The 21804-nt window shown below is 35.4% G+C and overlaps 1 protein-coding gene across 8 annotated transcripts in view; it reads right to left on the minus strand.

Moving 5' to 3' along the window:
- Positions 1–21804, minus strand: part of PCDH9 (protocadherin 9) — a 957408-nt gene that overhangs the window by 678143 nt on the left and 257461 nt on the right. The gene's annotated exons all lie outside the window — the stretch shown is intronic.

Below are 21804 nucleotides of genomic sequence, written 5' to 3' on the forward strand. Positions count from 1 at the left end.
GTATCTACAACAGTACCTGACAGCTAGGAGGGGCTCAAAACTCATCTGTTGACTAAAAAAATGAATGAACATATGGCTAATTTTGGCTTGAAACAAAAGTTTCTAGGAAGAACATCAAGTTCAGAAAGTACTGTTTCTCAAGTAACTTGTAAATGGAGATGATGTATTAAATTGCCTCCAAGGTGACCTTGGTAATGACTGAAGCGCCAACAATAATGAGGCTTAAATTAAGTATTTTTAAAAAGGTGAGGTTATGTAATAATCAATAAACCATAGCTGTAATTTCAGTATTACCAGTAGAAATTTGTCCAGGTGCGGTGGCTCACACCTGTAATCTCAGCAATTTGGGAGGCCGAGACGGGCTGATCACCTGAGGTCAGGAGTTTGAGACCAGCCTGGCAACATGGTAAAACCCCCTATCTACCAAAAATACAAAAATTAGCCGGCCGTGGTGGCACACAGCTGTAGTCCCAGGTACTCGGGAGACTGAGGTATGAGAATCGCTTGAACCCAGGAGGTGGCAGTTGCAGTGAGCAGAGATGGCACCGCTGCACTCCACGCTGGGAGGCAGAGTGAGAATCCGTCTCAAAAACAAAGAAAGTAGAAATTTGACTATGTGTCTTATCCCTAAGTGTTTGTATATTTGGATAGGCCATTGTTGCTGTTTTGCACTCCAACCACTTCTTCCCTACTCTCCCCACCAAGGCATACTCAGGAATTACTTTTAATTTGGATTGGTATTTTATTCCAATATATGAGACATTTGAAAGCCTGGCTTCCAAGTTGGTTTATCTCCAGACTGAATTTTCTATATTTTCACAGGGACTAAAGGCTTGGTTTTGATTCACCCTAATATTATCACTGAATTGTAGCACCCACAATTTAATGTAACAATGCTTTGTAGTTAGATACAGCATAGAGTGAGGTTTTTATCTCCCTTACTTTGGAAGCTGTTGCTGACTAAAGTAGCTTAAAATTGCATTTGCACTTTGGCAGTCACATCACACTATTGACTAATATTGAGACTTCCTGAAACTAAAATCCCAACATCTTTCTGACATGTGCTGATAAGCCACATAATCCTCCAACCATACTTGTGCAGGTAGCTGCAATGAACTCTTTTTTTTTTACACTTACTTTTGTCCAGCTTACAAGATAACCTTCTAACAGAGTACTACCCCTCCAAGTTTTGCATAATCTGCAAATGTGATGCCTCTTGGGAATCTGTGACCTCACTGATGTTTTTGATAGAGAAAGTAAATGAAGATGCATTGGTGGGATGTCATGAAGTGAAAAACAGGTTCTCTCCTAAAGAAAGGCCAGTCAGCAATGTTAAATATTTTAGAGAAGTTGCTGTGAACTGAAATGAAAGCCCTAACCCTCCATCCCTCCATGAGGTATTTGGAGATGGGGCCTTTGAGAGATAATCAGGTTTAGATGAGGTCATGAAAATGGGGCCCTCATGATGGAATACTGTCCTTATGAGAAGAGACACCAGAGACACCTCTCTCTCTCACACACACACTCACTGTCTTTCACTCTCTGCCATGTGGAGACACACTAAGAAGGCAAGCTAGGAAGACAGTCCTCAGCAGAACCCAACAATGCTGGTACTCTGATTTCATACTTCCAGTTTCCAGAAATTTGAGAAATAAATTATGTGGTTTTAATCACCCAGTCTGTGGTATTTTGTTTTAGTATCTTGAGGCAACTAATACCAACGTAAAGTATAAAGGGAGTTATTAGTAAAGTTTGAGAGGTGACATTACACTTTTTATGATGAATTAATATGATAAGATTGTAAGAAAAGATAACGAAGATATTTGGTTTATTTCACCTAACTGGAGAATTCCGGCTTCAAAAACCAGGAAAGATATGATTGATATGTAGAAGAGGAAGAATTATACACAAAGGTATGTTCAAGATTAAGAGACCCCCCCATTTGAGGGCAGAAGAAATGAAATCAATGAAAACACAAAAGTGAATTTCATGGAGTGTACAATATGGTTGTAACACAGCAACTCCTTGAAATGAAAGCTAATAATGAAGAGGGTAATCCTGGAGACTGAGTACTATAATAGGAGTGTTTACAAAGTTCAAAGTATGAGATGGGCTGGGTGAAAAACACGGAATTCTATGACTAATTTTGCAGACTGGAAATAATAAAATCTAAAGAAGTAGAGATTGCTTCAGATGATAAAATACAGTCAAGGATTTGCATTGATATAGAATAATTCATTGTTCACTTTCTTTCATGACATGCCTTAAATTTTATGAGGCTAGAAATAAACAGAGCAGAGAAAGAAGAGGAATCAGTAACATGGATTTAAGTGGCTTTAATTTTATAAACACACACTGCATAGCAGTTAATATTGAAGGGCTGATATTTTTTTCACACATATTACGACATTACCAAAAACATTCTTCCATTCATTTTTCTCTCTTAGAAGTACAACTAGGACAGGCTATTCATTGATGTAATTTTTTTTTTAAAGTTTTTGTTCTTTTATTTTCTCATGAAATGGGCTAGATCTTCTGAGAGCATTTCTATATTAGGCACAGAGCTTTGCTGCTGTTTTTAAGCTAAGTTAAACATAAATAGGAGCTCTCCCCATTTCCACTGAAGTGTCACTCAGCTAAGTACCCACGCTAGAGAGGAGGTGGTTCTCTCTACAGAGATTCGTCATGCCATGTTTTATACTTAGACATTTTTCTCAGAAATGAAACTATTTAAATTTCCCATCTTATTGGTCTGACTGTAGTTTTTCTTGGAAAACTTGCTGTTGTTTCTGTACTAAACTCAACCTTTAGCTTTTCTTCCACTTTTAGTACTTTAGTTTTAAATAATCACAAATATTTCAGTTTGTGAGAAGACGGTACATACATTAAAATAAGAGCCTATGCGGGTTAATACAATTTTAAATAACAGACTTACATCCTTAAGTTTAGAAAAATTTAAGTAATTAGTCACCTTTTAAAGAGCATGATAAAAACACATATTTGAAGGTAATATTTCTCACATAACATGAAACACATATAAGAGGTGTCACTTAGAGCCTCCAAAAATCTTAAATGAATTTGATAGCAGGTACAATAAGGAAAGTGTGACTTTAAAATTTAAAAAACAATAAACAACATTCTACATCACTTTTTTTCTATAAGAGGATCTGTCATTTGTAAATTACCAAGAATAGCATGATCTCAATAAGAAAGAAATTCTGAAAATATTTGGCCAATTGTAAACTTAATAATTGAAATGATCAATTAAGAAATTACCTAAGAAAACACATCCGGGGCCTGATTCAGTGGCTCAGGCTTGTAATTTCAGTGGCTTGGAAGGCCCAGGTGGGAGGATTGCTTGAGGCCGGGAATATGAGACCAGCCTGGGCAACATGGCAGGACCCTGTCTCTGCAGAAACAAAAAATTAGCTGGGTGTGGTGGCACACACTTGTAGTTCCAGCTACTTGGGAGGCTGAAGTAGGAGGATTACTTGAGCTCAGGAGTTTGAGGCTGTAGTAAATTATGACTGCATCACTGCACTCCACCCTGGGCAAGAGAGTGAGACCTTGTCTCAAAAGTAAAAATAAAAACAAAAAAATAAAAAGAGAAGAATATACTTTTGTGACTAAGAAGATGGATTACCTTTTTTATTAAGTCACCGAACCTTAATCAATGAACCAGAAATCAGCATATTTTATGAAATGCTTGAGACTCTCTATGTCAAAGTTTTTCATGGTTTCTGAACCCATTTAACTTACTAAGCACATTGTCATTTCTTAGTGACTCAGTATTCTAAAACAGCATCTAACAAATCAGAATACTTATTAGGGAGAGATTTTGACACAAAGAAGAATAAAGGACAAAGTTCTCACAGAATTATCTGAAAGCTTTGTTTGCAAATTGACTTACATGCAAGAAAGATCAGTTTTTAAATTTTTGTAACTGGACTGAAATCAAAACACCCCTGCTGACCTCACATTCACTTACAAATATATTTAATTTCAAACAGAGCTTTGATCATCAGCCAGAATTCGTTGTCAGTGTTCTATAAACATCTTACAGAAGCAGTTGAAAAGAAAAGAATCACAAAAGAATGGCTTCAATTTTTTAAAGTGACATACAATTAAATATTTCTAAGCAATGCCATTTCATTGGACACTATGTGAATCAGAGTGCTTTGTTGACTACCATATAAGTTATAATCTACATTTATTTCATCTACTGTCTTTCATTCAGTAATTTTGAAAACCCTATAAAGAATTCATGATAGAAACTCAAGCACTCTAAAGAATTTCAAAGGGTCACAGTGGGTTGATGGAAGGAGTTGTTCTTCTGTTAATTAAATTCTGCCCAAGAAATAATGAAGGTCACTCTCATGTCATTTTCTTTGAATTTTACATGAAGTAGTAAAGATACAAATAATTTTTATTTACAAACTGTAAATATTTTAGCCATTGATGTTATAATTATGACTTTTATAACATTTACAGCTGGGCAGTTAAGAAAACATAAAATAGTAGCATTCATTACAGTCTCAATGTACTGTATAGAATGAAGAAAATATTCAAAGAGGTACAGAATCACTAACACAATTCATGTTAGTAACATTCAATCAGCTTACTAAATTGTAAAAATAGTGTTTATTTTGTTTTTCAAAATCATATATATTTAAGCATCTTGAGTTTTGTTTCTATTGAGGGTTAACCTCTTTAGAGTATCAATTGGTAAAATAATCAAAACACTACACAATTGATTTATTGGTCATCTCTGAAAACTAGTAACTATAAAAATCAATTTTAATGAATAAATATATACATTATTTTGTATATTCAAACCTTTGTCTATCTTCTATTTGTGTCTTCAACTGATTTGTACTGACTTTGACATGACTATGGTACAAAAAATTACCATGTCTACTTATTTTAAATATACAACTTAAAAATAAAGCCAAAACAAACGCTGTAATGCTATTTTTTTTTTTTTTTTTTTTTGAGACGGAGTCTCGCTCTGCCGCCCAGGCTGGAGTGCAGTGGCGTGATCTCGGCTCACTGCAAGCTCCACCTCCTGGGCTCACGCCATTCTCCGGCCTCAGCCTCCCGAGCAGCTGGGACTACAGGCGCCCGCCACCGCGCCCGGCTAATTTTTTTTTTTTTTTTTTTTTTTGTATTTTTATTAGAGACGGGGTTTCACCGTGGTCTCGATCTCCTGACCTTGTGATCCGCCCGCCTCGGCCTCCCAAAGTGCTGGGATTACAGGCGTGAGCCACTGCGCCCGGCCTGTAATGCTATTTAAAGTATGTGCTCCAATACTCTACTGATGTTTCATTTTAAAAGGGGTGGTATAGAAACAATCAGAGAGTTCAGTGTTTTTTCTCTGCCTATATATGACATGGGGATTATATTGCTGAAATAAGGTCTGCTGGACTTTGAGCACAATAATGGCAAAAAAACAAGTCACTTTTGTGTCAACATTGTGTCCCAATACCAGACCCATCTCCTGATGCTAAAAAAATAATTATCGATTTAACTAACAAAATCAGTGGAATCCTTAAGTGGGACCTCAAAGGAAGAAATAGAAGCCTCTATGTACATTTTCAAAATTTAAGAAATACTGAAATTAAATTAAATCAATGAAAGGCTGGGTATGGAGGCTCAGGTCTATAATCTCAGCACTTTGGAAGACTGAGGTGAGGGTGTTACTTGAGCCCAGGAATTTGAGACCAGCCTGGGCAACATAGTGAGTCCCCATCTCCAAAAAACTAATGTAACTTAAATGTTAACCCAATGTAAGGCTGCAAAGCCAAAAGTATCAATTTTTCCATTAGAATGAAATTGATTAAGAAAAAATCACATTAATTTTTTTATGTTGATGATAAACTTTGATTATAAATCATAGATGGCCGGTTGCAGTGGCTCACACCTGTAATCCCAGCACTTTGGGAGGCCAAGGCGGGTGGATAACGAGACCAGGAGTTTGAGACCAGCCTGACCAACATGGTGAAACCCTGTCTCTACTAAAAATACAAAAATTAGCTGGGCATGGAGGCATGCACCTGTAATCCCAGCTACTCGGGAGACTGAGGCAGGAGAATTTTGCTTGAATCCAGGAGGCAGAGGTTGCAGTGAGCTGAGATTGTGCCACGGCACTCGAGTCTGGCAACAGAGTGAGACCCCATCTAAGAAAAAAAAACATAGATGTCTTTGGCTAATAAAAATTGTAAAACAAGCAATTTCTTAATAATTCATTTGATAAAATTGGTTCCATTGGAGAGAGAGATAAGGAAAAGGATTTTTGATGAATAAAGTTTGATGATGGCATGACTAAGAATTTTAATCTTCTAAATGAAGACACACGTCACTCTCCTAGATCCACAGTAAGATAGATAGGGACCTTAGGTAACTGCAGGTACTCCAGCACAGCTGCAAAACTGAATGAGTTAGAACAGCTTCTCAAGTATTTCTCAAGACACCTCCAAAGAAAAACATCATCAATGACAGTCATATGTCACTTAATGAGGGTGATTAGAACTGAGAAATGTGTCATTGGGTAATTTTGTAATTGTGAGAACATCATAGAGCACACTGACACAAAGCTAGATGGGATAGCCTACTACATACCTAGGTTATATGGTATAGCCTATCGCTTCTAGCCTACAAAAACTAGTGTTACTGTAGTAAATACTGGAGGCAATTATAAGAAAGTGGTATGCATTTGTGTATCTAAACATATCTAAATATAGAAAATATTGTATTATAATACTATGGAACCACCTTTGTATATGCAGTCCATCATTGACTGAAATGTTGTTATGCCACACTTGGCTGTATAAGGAGATCTTCCCTTTTATTTATAATGCATCAGTGGTTCCCAACTTTTTGGCACCAAGAACCATTTTCGTAGAGAATTTCCCATGGATCAGGGTTGGGGGCCAGGGGTATTGTTTCAGGATGATGCAAGCACATTACATTTATTGTGCACTTTATTTCAATTACTATGTTGTAATATATAATGAAATAATTACACAGCTCATCATAACGTGGAATCAGTAGGAACCCTGAACTTGTTTTCCTGCAACTAGATGGTCCTATCTGCAGGTGATGGAGATAGTGACAGATCATCAGGCATTTGATTCTCATAAGTACACAACCTAGAACCCTCACATGCTCAGTTCACAACAGGGTTTGCACTCCTATGAGAATCTAATTCTGCTGCTGATTTGACAGGCGGCAGAGCTCAGACAGTAATGTGAACAATGGAGAGCAGCTATAAGTACAGATGAAGCTTTGCTCGCCAACACTCATCTCCTGCTGTGCAACCCTGGGCCCCCAATAGGCCACAGACTGGTACCAGTTCATAGCCTCGGGGTTGGAGTCTCCTATAACACATCACTGAAATATTACAGGAAAAGGCAAAGTGCCAAAATCAAATATTAGATTATTGTACTATGAAGAGAGAAGCAAAACATTGTATAAATTCCCAAATTACACTTTGGCTCTTAAGTACAATCTCTTTTCCAGCATTTCATATTTGCTCTTTGGTTTATTTCTTTTTCATAATTGAATATCTAGGAGTTGGGTTCCAATGGGAATCTAATTAAATTTTTAAAATCACTACTTTGAAATTGTTAATGATTTCCTTACTAAGTGCACCACGTTGATAGACTTTGATTTTTATCATTGGTGTTAGCACTTCTTAAAATTCGTCCCCTTTTCCCCTAATAATGCAGAGATATGTGATATAATATTCAAATAATCTTATAAATACATGTGTTAGGCAAAAGTGACAAAGATAGGACCAGCATCTTCACGTGAACACTCCAAATATTCATTATTCTTCTTTTGGGATATAACAAAAAACAAAATTTAATGAGTCAATGTACAATGGACATATGAGTTTATCAATCTAAAAGCAGAGAAATTCGTATGTTTCTGACCTTGTGTATAGCAACAATTTTGATAATGCAAATTTTTTTTTTTTTTTTTTTTTTTTTTTTTTTTTTTTTTTGAGACAGAGTCTCGCTTAGTCGCCCAGGCTGGAGTGCAGTGGCGCGGTCTCGGCTCACTGCAAGCTCCGCCTCCCGGGTTCACGCCATTCTCCTGCCTCAGCCTCCCGAGTAGCTGGGACTACAGGCGCCCGCCGCCTCGCCCGGCTAGTTTTTTGTATTTTTAGTAGAGACGGGGTTTCACCGTGTTAGCCAGGATGGTCTCGATCTCCTGACCTCGTGATCCGCCCGCCTCGGCCTCCCAAAGTGCTGGGATTACAGGCGTGAGCCACCGCGCCTGGCCGATAATGCAAATTTTTTATATTTTTTGTGGAAATTGGTGTAATATGTTAGATGTTCTCTTAGGGTAAGTTTATGTGTCAAGTAACACGTTAAAATTGTAACGTAATACATATTAAAACTACTAGCAATACTATGAGTAGTTTCCAGACTTAATAATAAAACAAATAATAAATTAGATCTATGTGGATAATCCATGAGTTCTCTAACTGCAAAACATAAATAAATAGTGCAAACTTAGCTGTTACCTATATTCAAAAAACCAAGTGTAACATGGATATCTTTATTGGTAACAGAGTAAGCATTATATAGATATGTAACAAAATATTATTCTCTATAACTTTTTGGAGAACAAAATGCTGTCTGATACATTTAAAGATTAGGCTCAAATGGAGTACTCCCTCTGTGCTTATATTTGTTACTTCCTCTAAGACAAGGCTAAGCAAACCAGATAAAGACAGGCAAAACAAATCTAATGGTACTAGTAAACAACAACAAAAAAAACATTAGGGAAATGAATTGTAGTGATTCTACACTTTAGCACTGAGAGAGAAAGAAACTCTACCCCTATGACCCAAAGCTATTGCATTCCTTCTTGGCTTTGATCTACCAGGTCACTGTCAAATTCTCTACATTAGCTTTTTCACTTCAATGATTGCTTTAAGGTAACATGGACCTACTGTGTGCCTTTTATGACTCAATCTATTTATATCTCAATCTGTGAGCAGAAATTATCTATGAAATGCTCTCCTGGGCAAAATGTAATACATATTTTATATATTACATATATATATATATTTTTTTTTTTTTTTTTCAGGATTCTAACAAATCTTCAATTAAGGATTTTTTTAAAATCTCTTGAGTCCTTTCTTGGCAAAATGTCTGTCAGAATGATAGACAAGATGCTGTTCTAGAAATATTCCTTCACTTATCTAGAACAAACACCTATACATAAATACTCTTTTAAAGTGAATGTGTGTGCTCAAGACTAATTCATGTTGTAATTTTTTTTGACTGAGAGATCTGGGGCACATGAAAATCCAAGAGCATTACCAAATTACACATTTTGTATCTGCCTAACAATTGTCAACTAAAAGTCTAAAATTTTTAAATATATATATATATATTCATTTACTAGAGATAATGCATTAAATAATTACAGCCAGCAAGTTCTTGCACATTTTGGAGAAAAAAAAATTAAACATTTCTTTTTAGAAATGAATAAAGTATTTAAAATTTTTGACACTGCAAAATATCCTTACATGAAGAAGAAAAATAACACACATTTTAAAATAAAATAATTATGTTATACAATGAATAAAATTTAAAACTCCAGCTTACCCATTACTGGACAATCTTAATTCTAAGTTCTACTTTAATCAGTATGTGGAAACTGGAAACTTACATTATGTAAAATCTTCCTTAACCATTTCAGCCAGTGTAGCCCTTTATTGAACTATTATAGGAGCTTATTCTTTTAAAGAGCATAGTCAAATTAATCTCCTGATGTCAAAGGCACAATGGCCGTTTCAACATCTGTTCTCGTTTCCTTCCTCCAGGCATTTCCCTTCCCCCAGGCTTTTCCCTTAATTTATCCAATTTTCATCTTTCCTAGCTAGCATTTCTGTGCCACTTTTTCTCACCACTCCATATGCTTAGGAAGTCTTCCAGATTACACTCATCAAGCTATTGCAGCTTCCTTTATATACCCCAAAAACAACCAGCTCAAATATTCCAAATGTGACCGTTTACAAGTCTCCTTTTCTTTTATTTATATTAAATTGTTTTTTTTCCTCCATCAGGGCCATCACATCTTAGACCAGAAGTTTATTATTAATCGATTGCAGAAGTTTCCATAATTTATTTATTGTATTGCTTATGAATAAACGATTATTTTTAATCACAGCAACTCATTATGCCTTAATAACATCGTGAAGGTGATAACATTATTACCATATTAATAGAATAAGTTCTGATTATTTTTAATGTCAGCTATAGTAATTGCATTAAACAGAAGATAAAATATGTAAAAGTACTGTAATCCCAGCACTTTGGGAGGCTGAGACGGGCGGATCACAAGGTCAGGAGATCGAGACCATCCTGGCTACCACGGTGAAACCCCGTCTCTACTAAAAAATACAAAAAACTAGCCGGGCGAGGTGGCGGGCGCCTGTGGTCCCAGCTACTCCGGAGGCTGAGGCAGGAGAATGGCGTAAACCCGGGAGGCGGAGCTTGAGCTGAGATCCGGCCACTGCACTCCAGCCTGGGCGACAGAGCCAGACTCAGTCTCAAAAAAAAAAAAAAAAAAAAAAAAAAAAATATGTAAAAGTAGATGTAAATTCTTATGTAAAACATTATATATGTATTTCTTTAAAACATGCAAATCAATACCAAACCATATATTAAGCGAAAAAGCCAGAAATTCAAGGTCAAAGAATACTTTATATTTTTAAGAATTGAATTTAGGTCACCTTAATCTTTTTGAAATTGTTCTCAGTACTAATTTATGACATACATGAAGAAATAGATGAATTTGCACGCCATATTTTAAAGAAATATGTATCATATATTTACTTGGCTCTTCTTATTTCTGGACATGGAGATTAGGTGTTTCAAGCCAGAGAGGGCCTGGTTCATCTCCCACCTCAGCAACTCAGTACACACAAACTCTTGGGCAAGCCCCTTGGGTTTCTGAGCTTCTATTTCCCTTTTCCAAATAGGGACACTACTGACTACCCCACCTACCAAACTTGTTGTTTGAGTTGTTTCAAGTATCAAATGAGGTAACATAAAACATGTTTATAAAAGATACCAAACTGAATAAGAAACAAGTGATGCAGTAGAAACTGTGGGTGACGAAAACAATTCCAAACTTTAAACCAGCTAAATGAAGGTGTGTATGTAAATTCTTTAGCATACTACTCTCTATGGTGTCTGTAATGATAGACCCTCAGTCAGGGCTGCCAATAAGGAGGATGATTTTAGGAAAATAGAACCATTTACTAGGAAATATTCAGATATATTTCCTTGAAAGAGTAGAAGTGACAAGAAAACCAGGTTTAGCAAAAAGCAGTAGAGATGTTGAAACATTTCTTCAATTCATGTTTGCTACAAATTTCTATAATTCTATGATTTTAAGATGACATTTTGTTAGCTGCCTTCATAGTAAAGTAAAAACTATTCACAGTAATTTTTGCGCCTGAGCTCTTTTGATGAAGGGTCATGAGGGCATGACAGTGTTCATAGTTGCAGTGGCTCATCCAAAAGAATATTTAAAAATGAAGTCTACAGTGAAGAGGTGGGAGAATGAGACAAGGAATATGAAATAGAGAAGAAAATTGGAAAATCATTACAGGAGTTGTTAGTAACTTTGAATCAGGATATGTGAGCAAACAGAATGGAATGGCATCAAGCCAAATGGGTAAACTAAAAGCAGACGATAGCCTACCGCCAAATATATGAATAAATAAATATATCAAATGAAAAATTCAGTGCTTAACTTGCAGATCAATGTAAAAGAAAAGGAACAAGGAAGGAGGACTATGCGAAGGTAGCTCCCAACTTGAAAATTGTGAAGTCAGGTTTAAAGAACCAAGATACTATACTCTGTCAAACATAAGACAGATTCCAAGTTATATTAGAGAAAAAAAATCACCTAAAATGGCAGAATGTATCTAAATCCTCATAATGGCAAAGAGAAGAAATAGTTCCTTTAGTCTTATATATGCATGCTCATTGACAGGTGGAATTATTTTTAGTAATATCAAATTAATCCAGTTGTTTAAAGCCACATTGTCCAACATTGTTGCTCTTCACCACATGTAGCTATTTAAATTTAAACTAATAAAAATTAAATAAAATTTGAAAGTTAGTTCCTCAATCACACTAGTCACATTTAGAGTACTCAGAAACTACCTGCAGTGATTGCACTGGCTAACGTACACATAGAACATTTCCATCATTGCAGAAAGTTCTTTAGGAGAGTCCTGTTTTAATGCAATACATTTTTTTTCCTAATATTGAGACATACATGCATATTTAATAGGTAACAAGTTTATCTAAAACCATAGATAAGCCCAATACAAGACTATAATAACACTGAATGCAAAATAACAACAAATAATACAAGTACAAAAAAATACAATATTTTTTCCTTAATAAATGCTATGCAAAAGTCTTTAAATCAGACTAAATATTTTGACATCCAAGGTTGAATTTGATCATTGTATTTTAACCTGTTAAACTCTACTATAGAATTTGCATTTACAGGATAATTAGAAGACTTGGGGTGGTTTAGATGGTCCTTCATTGAATTCTAGAAAATGATGCTATTACCCAAGTTATGTCATATACTGGTCTCTGTTTATTATTTTTGAAGCCCTGGAACCTAGCATGCATTTGGTTCATGTTTGTGGAATAAGGGAGTCTCTCATCCAGTTCTAACAGGAGATCATTCAGCATCTGCTTCAACACTTACATTGGCAAGAGATTTACCACCTCATAAGGGAAAGCATTCCATTTTTAGCAGTTCTGTTAGAAAGAAGTTACTTCATTACAGAAAATCCAAATTTACCTGCTTATATAACTTCCATTAATCTTATGTTTTGTCAGATAAAGTTTAAAAGAAGTTTATTTTTTTCCATGTAAAAGCTTTTTAAATACTTGCAGGTGACTATAACACTTTCCCCACCAACTATCCTTACATGGCTTTATTTCCAGACGCTTCTTTGTCATCTTCTAATTTTGCAATATCTCTTAAAATGCAATGTCCAAAACATTACATTATCTTCCAGTTACACTGATCAGGGCAGAGAACTATGGGAATTATCCCCCATGGCTTCGTGCAGTATACTTCTATTAAAGTTGCCCAAGATTCCATTAGCTTGTCTTGGCATTCTCATCACAGCATGACTCATAGTCCACTTACAATCAACTAAGAGTTCCTACCTAAGTCTTATGATGAGTTGTTGTCAAATGATGACTCCTTCGACCTTGCTTCTTTTGTAGGTTTCTTGTATTAGAGTGGAGGACCTTATTTCATGCTGATGGCTCAGGTATACTGTTTCCATCAGTTAAGATTTTCTAAACTTTGATTCTGTCAATCATCTAATACATTTGCTATCAGTTCAACTGTGTGTTGCATGTAAATATGATAAGAGTAAGCTATCAAACATTAAAATCATTGTTAAAAAATAGTCCACGTACAAATACCCATATCACAACAGCAGAAACCTCCTTCTAAGATGATACCCACATATTACCAAGTTTGATTATTTATTATGTTTTAGAAGCCACATATATATGATCTTTAACTGTTATAACAACCATTTAGTGTGCTATTCACATTTTTTAGAAAAAGAAAGTAAAAATATGAATGACTTAATACCACTTAAGTAGAGCTAGAATTTCATTGGGGACCTTCTCAATCCACAGCCTGCCAGTTACCACAGAACACAAAGATTCCCTTTAAGTATCACTGGAACCCTTTAGCTGTAACATGTTGAGCATATTCATCTATTTGTTTCGCTGAAATAGAAGAAAGACTGTCAAAAGCCATACTGGCATTGCTAATTTATTTCTTAGCATTTCAGTAAGTTGTCAATTCATTTTTTCAAAGTTAAAAATGAATTTTATTTGGTACTCTTGCTACTGTGAATACCTCTTAGTGATTTGATTTTTTTTTAACGTTTGCAACACACCTAATTTTCAACCCATACTTTGTTATGAATCAGTGTTAAGTCCACTGATTTTTATTTTTTAGAATTCATCATTTAAGTCTTTTTGGAATTCAGAGCCTCAAAAAGTGAATGTTATATGTGGACATTTTCCATTTCAATATTGCCCATTGTTACATTCAGCAGCTTATATACTAATAATAAATTGAAATCACTACAGTCTAGAGCCTACAATTATGTTGATAGCATAATCCTGTCAGGTGAAAGAAAGTTTCAGTATTCTTGAATTTCAGTAGTACGATTGAGAAATCTCAATTTGACTTTCTTGCCCAGCACTTTCTGCATGAAACAGGATTATGTGCACCAATTAAATACCTCTCTTTCAAACCATTTTTTTCAATAACAGTGATTGATTCACTTTATAGCATTTGTTACTCAAAATCTCAGAAACGTTTGTGCTTCAACCTAAAGCATCTAAAATGGGATTTTTTATCAAAATTCCATTTTCACAGATATACACAGAATCAATTATAGAACCTAAATGTTTTCTTAATATCAGCTATGAGACTTTCTTGATATATAAATCTGAAGTGTGACATGTGTACACTCTCGAAGCATAATTAGCTGGTTTTTATTTTGGAGAGGGAAAGTTTAAAGCAAAAGTGCTTTCTGGAAAAATCACAAGTCTTAATCATATAATAACAACTACATTTTAGGTCTTGGTTATGTATCCAAAGTATGTGCATGTATGTGCATTTTAAGATATTATCTAGTTACAATTGTCCTTGTTTATGCAATTGTAAATACACTCTCAAAGAAGAAATGGAAAAACAAACATGCCTTAGACATTCTTGAAAAGGAAAACTAGATCATCTCACCCCTAGGCAGGTTGTTCCAGGTTGATGCTTCTTGAAACTGATTAGAATTTCAGAAAATCTAGTGGCATTACAACTAGAGATAGTGTGATGATTTTTTTTTTTTTTTTTTTTTTTTTTTTTTTTTTGAGACAGAGTCTGGCTCTGTGGCCCAGGCTGGAGTGCAGTGGCCAGATCTCAGCTCACTGCAAGCTCCGCCTCCCGGGTTCACGCCATTCTCCTGCCTCAGCCTCCCAAGTAGCTGGGACTACAGGCGCCCGCCACCTCGCCCGGCTACTTTTTTGTATTTTTTAGTAGAGACGGGGTTTCACCGTGTCAGCCAGGATGGTCTCGATCTCCTGACCTCGTGATCCGCCTGTCTCGGCCTCCCAAAGTGCTGGGATTACAGGCTTGAGCCACCGCGCCCGGCCAGTGTGATGATTATTACTTTCACATAATTTTCACTGCAGAAGAACCTAAAAAATAATTTGTTGAAATATGTAGTATTATGTGGGTCTTCATGTATACTGAGAATAACAAGTTATTGCTTTGGCAGCCCTTAAGAAAAAATTAGAGTTAAAGGTCTGGGTGGGGTGATTCAGGCTGCTAATCCCAGAATTTTGGGGGACCAAGGAGGGTGGATCACTTGAGGCCAGGAGTTCAAGACTAGCATAGGTAACATAGCGAGATCCCCATCTCTACAAAAAATAATAAATAATAAAAATCAGTCAAGTGTAGTGATGCATGCATGTATCCTGACTACTGGGGAAGCTGAGATGAAAGGATTGCTTGAATCCAGGATTCATGCCACTGCACTCAAGACTAGGAGTGAGATCCTCTCTAAAAAAAGACAAAAAGGCAAAAAAGGAAAAAAAAAAAAAAAGGCTTAGCCCCCCCCATTCTCACACATACCCAGGATTTTTCTCCTTAGTTCTCACTCTGGATCCCTTCTCGATTTTGAGACTGATCCTAAGATTTTTAGAGGGCAGTAGGAGTGTTTCTGGCAGTGAAATCTGTTATTCCCCAATCCACTCCCCATTTCCATTATACATACAAGTCACTGAGGGCAACTGTGTATTTATTTATTTTTTTAACAAAGGGCTAACCTGTATTGAATTCTTTTGTCTAGCCTATAATGATCAGTGTCAGAATTGCCGCCTATTCAGTCTAATTATTTGACCATCTTATCTATGCAGATCACTGTGCAATTGTGTCGGTCCTAGATATTGATTAAAGGGGGCCAAGTTGTGCAGATCTGTGGCAATGCATGAGCTGAGTTTTCTAACCACAGTTCTGCATATTTGAAGTCTGTTTGGACAAATTGTGTGTTTTTAGACTCTTCTGCCTTTTAAATGGCAGTATAATACTGTGGAATTGTCATCTAACACTCTGTACCATGGTTCACTCGTCTTCAGTGCTGAGAACAGTCAGGATATTTTCATAGATTACAATAATGTATATCACAAAGGATACACGATTGTGTTATTCATATGTGTAATCACCCATGCACTAACTAGAAATAACGGTGGTCTTATTATGCAAACAGCAGTCCATAATATGCAAATGAATATAAACAAAACCAAACACAAACCTCCAGAATAATGTTTACTGATGTATCCTTAAAAATCTCTTTTTTCAAAATCACATTTTCCTGTCTTCTCGAAAACATTAAATAACATCAAGGATGAATGCATGAAAAAGTTTATATTTTCTCCTTTGCATTTTTGAAAAGGAACCACAATATAATCTTATTCTGATTATTTGATTTATATTCTCCCAAGGCCATTACTGCCTCCTGGCATCATTATATGCTTGTGTAAGGTTTATATGGTGTCTCTTTTAATTGCTTAAACTAATCTATTCAATGACTGCAAATCTAATGCACACTGGAACAGGCAGCCCATAAATTCCATCCTTCAGAGGTGTCCTTGAACATGTGTTTGTCCTGATGAAGAGCAGAAACAAAACAAGAATAATGAAATGAAAGAAAGTCTTGTCAAATAATATATCCGAAAGAACTTAGAAGCCCAAAAGATATTTTAGTTAAAGAAATAAAAATAAATTAGTTCTTGCTGTTTCACATTTTTGTAAGGAATTAGTCTAATTACATTACAGTTAAGTCTTCGAGCTATTGTTAAACAATGGTGTACCATATGGAAAGATAATAATATTAGATCATTAAATATGATCTTACTATGATTAATGTTATTATAAATGTTGGTTTAGTATATAGCCTCCATCGAATAGAAACATTCTTAACACCATGGAAGAAAATTAAGTTGGGCCATGATAACTGTTTGTATCTGAATCTTACATATACTGTTGCACACTGATTCTAGAAAGCTCCACCTGAATGTATTGCTAATACACACACACATACACACAGATTCATACTGCAACACAAGAAATCAAATTACTTACACAAGGTAATTTTTCTAGTTTTTAGAAATAGAATTACTGAAAGATACTCATAGCTACATTATCTTCTATGTTAAACAGAATAATTAATTGTGTTTTTCTACCAAATATACAAGAATAATTACAGACACAAATAGTAGTAGAAGAAGAGGATGAGATAATTATCATAAAAGCGAGAAAAAAATTAATAACTTTCTCTTAAAATTATATTTTCTGCATACCACCCTATTTTTTGATGGGCCTTTTCTTACCTTGCATTATAACCTACTATTATGTTCTGAAGAAGAACATGGCTTAAGTCATGCAAATTATGTGTTTTCAGTCATTCCTCTGCTTAATAAATGACTTTTGCTACTCTCCTCACCAAGCATATCTGTGATATTTTTAAATTCACTTTTCTCAAACCACTAGAGCATAGTTCACAATAAGTCCTGAAATAACTAATTTGTGGCCAAGCTATTGACATCTATGGCAGTTTCCACAAATATCCATCTGAAATCCTGCTTTGCTATCACATTTATTTTTTCACAAGGATGTTCTGACATAGCTCTCATCTCCATTACATTGATACAGCAACTCTGAAACTGGTTTTGGAAACTTCAGTCACTGCTAATTCTTATTGAAATTTTAACTCTATGACTCACACTTGTACTTGTCCTGCCTTTAAAACAATGAAATAAGATAAAGACATAAACTAAGTTAGATGACCAGTCACTTTATTTTCTTTGCCCATGCATTATATGGGCAAACACAAATTCATCTGGTATCAGATAAACAGCAAAGTTGCTTTAGAGACTTTCTTTCCTTCCCTGTTTTCCATTTAGTATATCCATCTTCCTTCCAGTCAGCACTCTGTAAAATATAACTGGATATAACCATACTCTGAAACTGCTACCTGGCTTCCTTTGAATTCAGGTCCTACTTCACTGAATTGTATTATCACTGGGAGAATTAGCTCTTTGAAGAGCTCCACATTTTGTTCTTCTTGTGGCTTCCCTACAACATAGTCCTTGGATCCAAATTCTCAGCAATCACCTTTTCTCCTAATTCGTACCAGCCATATACTAAACACTACCACACCTTTTGAAATAATGCTTTAGTCCTTCAGAAATCTAAAGGCTCACTTTTATTTTTTTAATCCCTTGTAGTAATATAAGTTGATACAAGCAAGAACAAAAGCAAACTGTTAAAAACAAGATGCCCAAACATGGCTATTTAATTAAAAGAATGCTCATGAGACTAGATAGAACTCCACAGACAGCTAGGAAAGGAGGAGGAAAAGGCCAATAATGGAAGTCCTTAAAGAAAAAGGAAGAGGTGACAGAAAGTCTAGGCCAGTGTTTCAAAATACTTTGATCATGTACGTGAATCGGTTTAAAAAATAAAATGTGAAGATAAACCTGCTAATTATCTATTCATTTTTAATTATATCCATGTACTTTCATTGTTAGCTAACCTATCAAGGCATGATACAAACCTCGGGTGAAAGTCATCATTCATAACAGATGGACAGTTTAAATATCTGATTTCAAATAACTTTTACATTTTCAATTTTTTTGTATGACTTCTTATTGGATCAGATCATGTTAGTTTTTAAAAGGTATAATAAAACCTATTATAAAACTTATTCTAAAACTAGAGGAGTCATTTTTCCCAAGGTTTGTTAGCATTTGCTTATATTATGTTTACTTTTGCACACTGTCCATTTGAAAACAAACACATCTCCACTTGCTGAGAATTTGTTTAGTTACAATGGAATAATAGGATTGCTATCTTGCTTAACAGGAGTATGGAAACTGGAAGCTGGAACATGATACATTACAGTGAAAGCAAATGTGTGATAAAGGATCCACTATATTCCATGTTAGAGCTCACCTACCCTTCCCTCAGCATACCTTACAAAGCTGCACGTGACCACAATGACCTTCGTGATGGGGGTGAGTCTGTCTGTATTTTAAATACGAAAAGGTTACATTTATTTCTTATCTCCAAGAACAAAATGATACGAGAGTCTAATATATTCCACACACTACAATGCATCACCTCAACTACCTCTCAGGGAGTGTGCCCCCAACTCTGGAAGCTCCTGAGGTAATGGAGTAGTTGCGAAGTATTGTAGAGAAGAAAATTTCAGCTCTGTTTTCCCTGACCTAACCCCATTTTCTCCCTCCCTCTCAAGTTACAACCCCTTTTCAGAGTCACTCTAAAGCCTACCTGGTTCAAGTTTCAGCTTTCAACTATAGTCTTGGAATGAGGAAGGATTGCCTCCATCTTTACAGAAGTTGGACTGGAAAAGAAGTAGTGAAATGGGGAGATTATAGTCCAGAGTTGAGGGTGAGACCGTCCTGGCATCTCATTTTTAACTTCTGAAAGCATTTTCCCATACTACAGTTATGTATTAGTAATATTCTATAGAATTGTTTCTTGAGGTAATTTATGGGCAAATTGTTTGTGACCCAGTCTATGCGCCTAACTCCTTAAAGCACATTAAAGCATCTTTCTAGTTTCAAACAATTGAGCTTAATTACACATTTTAGAAACAAATCCCATTCATAAATGACAAGTTGCACATATACAGAACTTCAGTTCTTAGGCCAGTTGAGAGTTGAAAACAGCTTTACAGTGAAATTTTATATTGTGGAGTTTAATTGTGAGTGACTGAACATGCAGTACGATATGAACTATTCGCCTTTTCTGCAACAGTGTTATGACATAACCTGGTTTAAATAAGACAGTTTTAACCACATAGTAGTTAAATGACTTTTGATATGACACTAATAAAAGCCTGTCTATGTTAGAGATGCTTAGGCTTTTACTCCTTTGTTTATTTTGAGAATATTAATCATTGTACTAAACTAATAAAAGAAAATTGTGAGTTTAAAGCTTCCATTAAAAAGTCCTTATCTTCACCATGAACTAGCATGATAAATGCCTAGAAAGCATCTCTGTCTATCCTAGTGGGATTTATCGTGAACAGAAGAGACACAGATAGGCCATGTCATAGAAAGCAGAAATATAAAGGACCTCAAATTAGTGAATTATAACAATCAGAATTACTTTTAATGCTGTTTGGAGAGATATCAATAAAATATGAATTATTTGGGAAGGAAGATACAATCCATTCTAATGACATATTATCTCAATGGATTTTTTGTTAGGATAAGGACTAATAGTGGCTTCAACATTTACTCTGTGTTAGACATTGTCATAAATGCCTTATGCTTATGAAGGTATTTAAACTAAAAACCATCCCACTAGGTAGATAGGTATTATTGTTTCCATTTGATAGTGAGGAAGAGAAAAGCACAGACATGTTAAGTAATTCGCCAAGTGCACCCAGCTAGTGAAACAAAACACTATTAACAAAGCATGATTTTAAACACTTTGCTGATGTAGGATATCTGCTGTTCAGGAAGCTGAAAATCATTTCTGAGAAATTCAAAACATCGAGTCAATGCTAAACATTTTTTAGAGCAAAGAGAAGGTGGAACAGGGGACAAGGAGATGGAAGAATCCTTCAACAGTCATTATTGTATCATTAATGCTCTCATTCAGCAAAACTTTATTAAGTACCCACTGTGTGCCAGGAACCAGATAACTCGGTGCCAGAAATACAAAAATAATGTACTTGACCTTGGGAAGGTCTCCGCGTCATAGAAGAAATAGAAATAATTGCCATAAAATATGGTAAGAGGCAATATATGTATACACTAACTGCTATAATATTCCCCTCCAAGAGGAACTTTACAATGAATGGAAAGTAACACACTTCTAAATAAAACTGTGGAAGAGCAATTCAGTAATCAGTGAGATACAGTTAATCACAGAAAACAGTCTATAAGAGGTGAATTTTGCTACGTTTTTAAAGAAAGGATAAGAAGGTGAAATTGGTAGAGAAAAATAGGGCCTTCAAGAAAATATTTCTGTTGAAAGATAGGGCATGTACAAAGTAAGACAGGAGACAGTCCCTCTGTCCTTTGAGGAAAAAAATACACAAAGTGTCTGCTGCCTACTTTCTCCTGCAATTCATCTAACTGATATTCTTCAATTCTAAAATCCCCTCATTGGCAAATTATTTTTCAGTTGCATGCAATTATTTATTTTAGTTTTAAATATTGGAGGAAAAATATTTATTATTCATTTAAAATAATTAATAGAAATGTATAGAAGATATGGTAGTAGTCTATGTAACGTAGTCAATCTAAAGAACACACAAACTGGAGATGTATTTAAAGTTATACTGGGCACCTTTCATATGGGTATGGTTTGAGGATTATCTGAGCTTTGAGTTTCAAATTACTTTTCATAAATAAACTGTAGATCACCCTCCATAAGACAGATACCTTATTACCATACTTACAATATCTTACTGGAAGTAGCAGTTCCATAAACCTAACAAGGCTCAAGACCAATATGAACAACAGAATCAATATTTAGGCAAGGCAGGTAGTGCTAGGATCAGAACAAGTACCTTTAGCTGGAAGTCAGGGTAGATGGGAAAAACAGATACAAACTGTAATTTGTCATTTGTATGACCTGTATCTAGTTCAGGATATTACACTTTATCTGTAATCA

This window comes from Papio anubis, chromosome 15, assembly GCF_008728515.1.
Source record: "Papio anubis isolate 15944 chromosome 15, Panubis1.0, whole genome shotgun sequence".
Classification (NCBI taxonomy): Eukaryota; Metazoa; Chordata; class Mammalia; order Primates; family Cercopithecidae; genus Papio; species Papio anubis.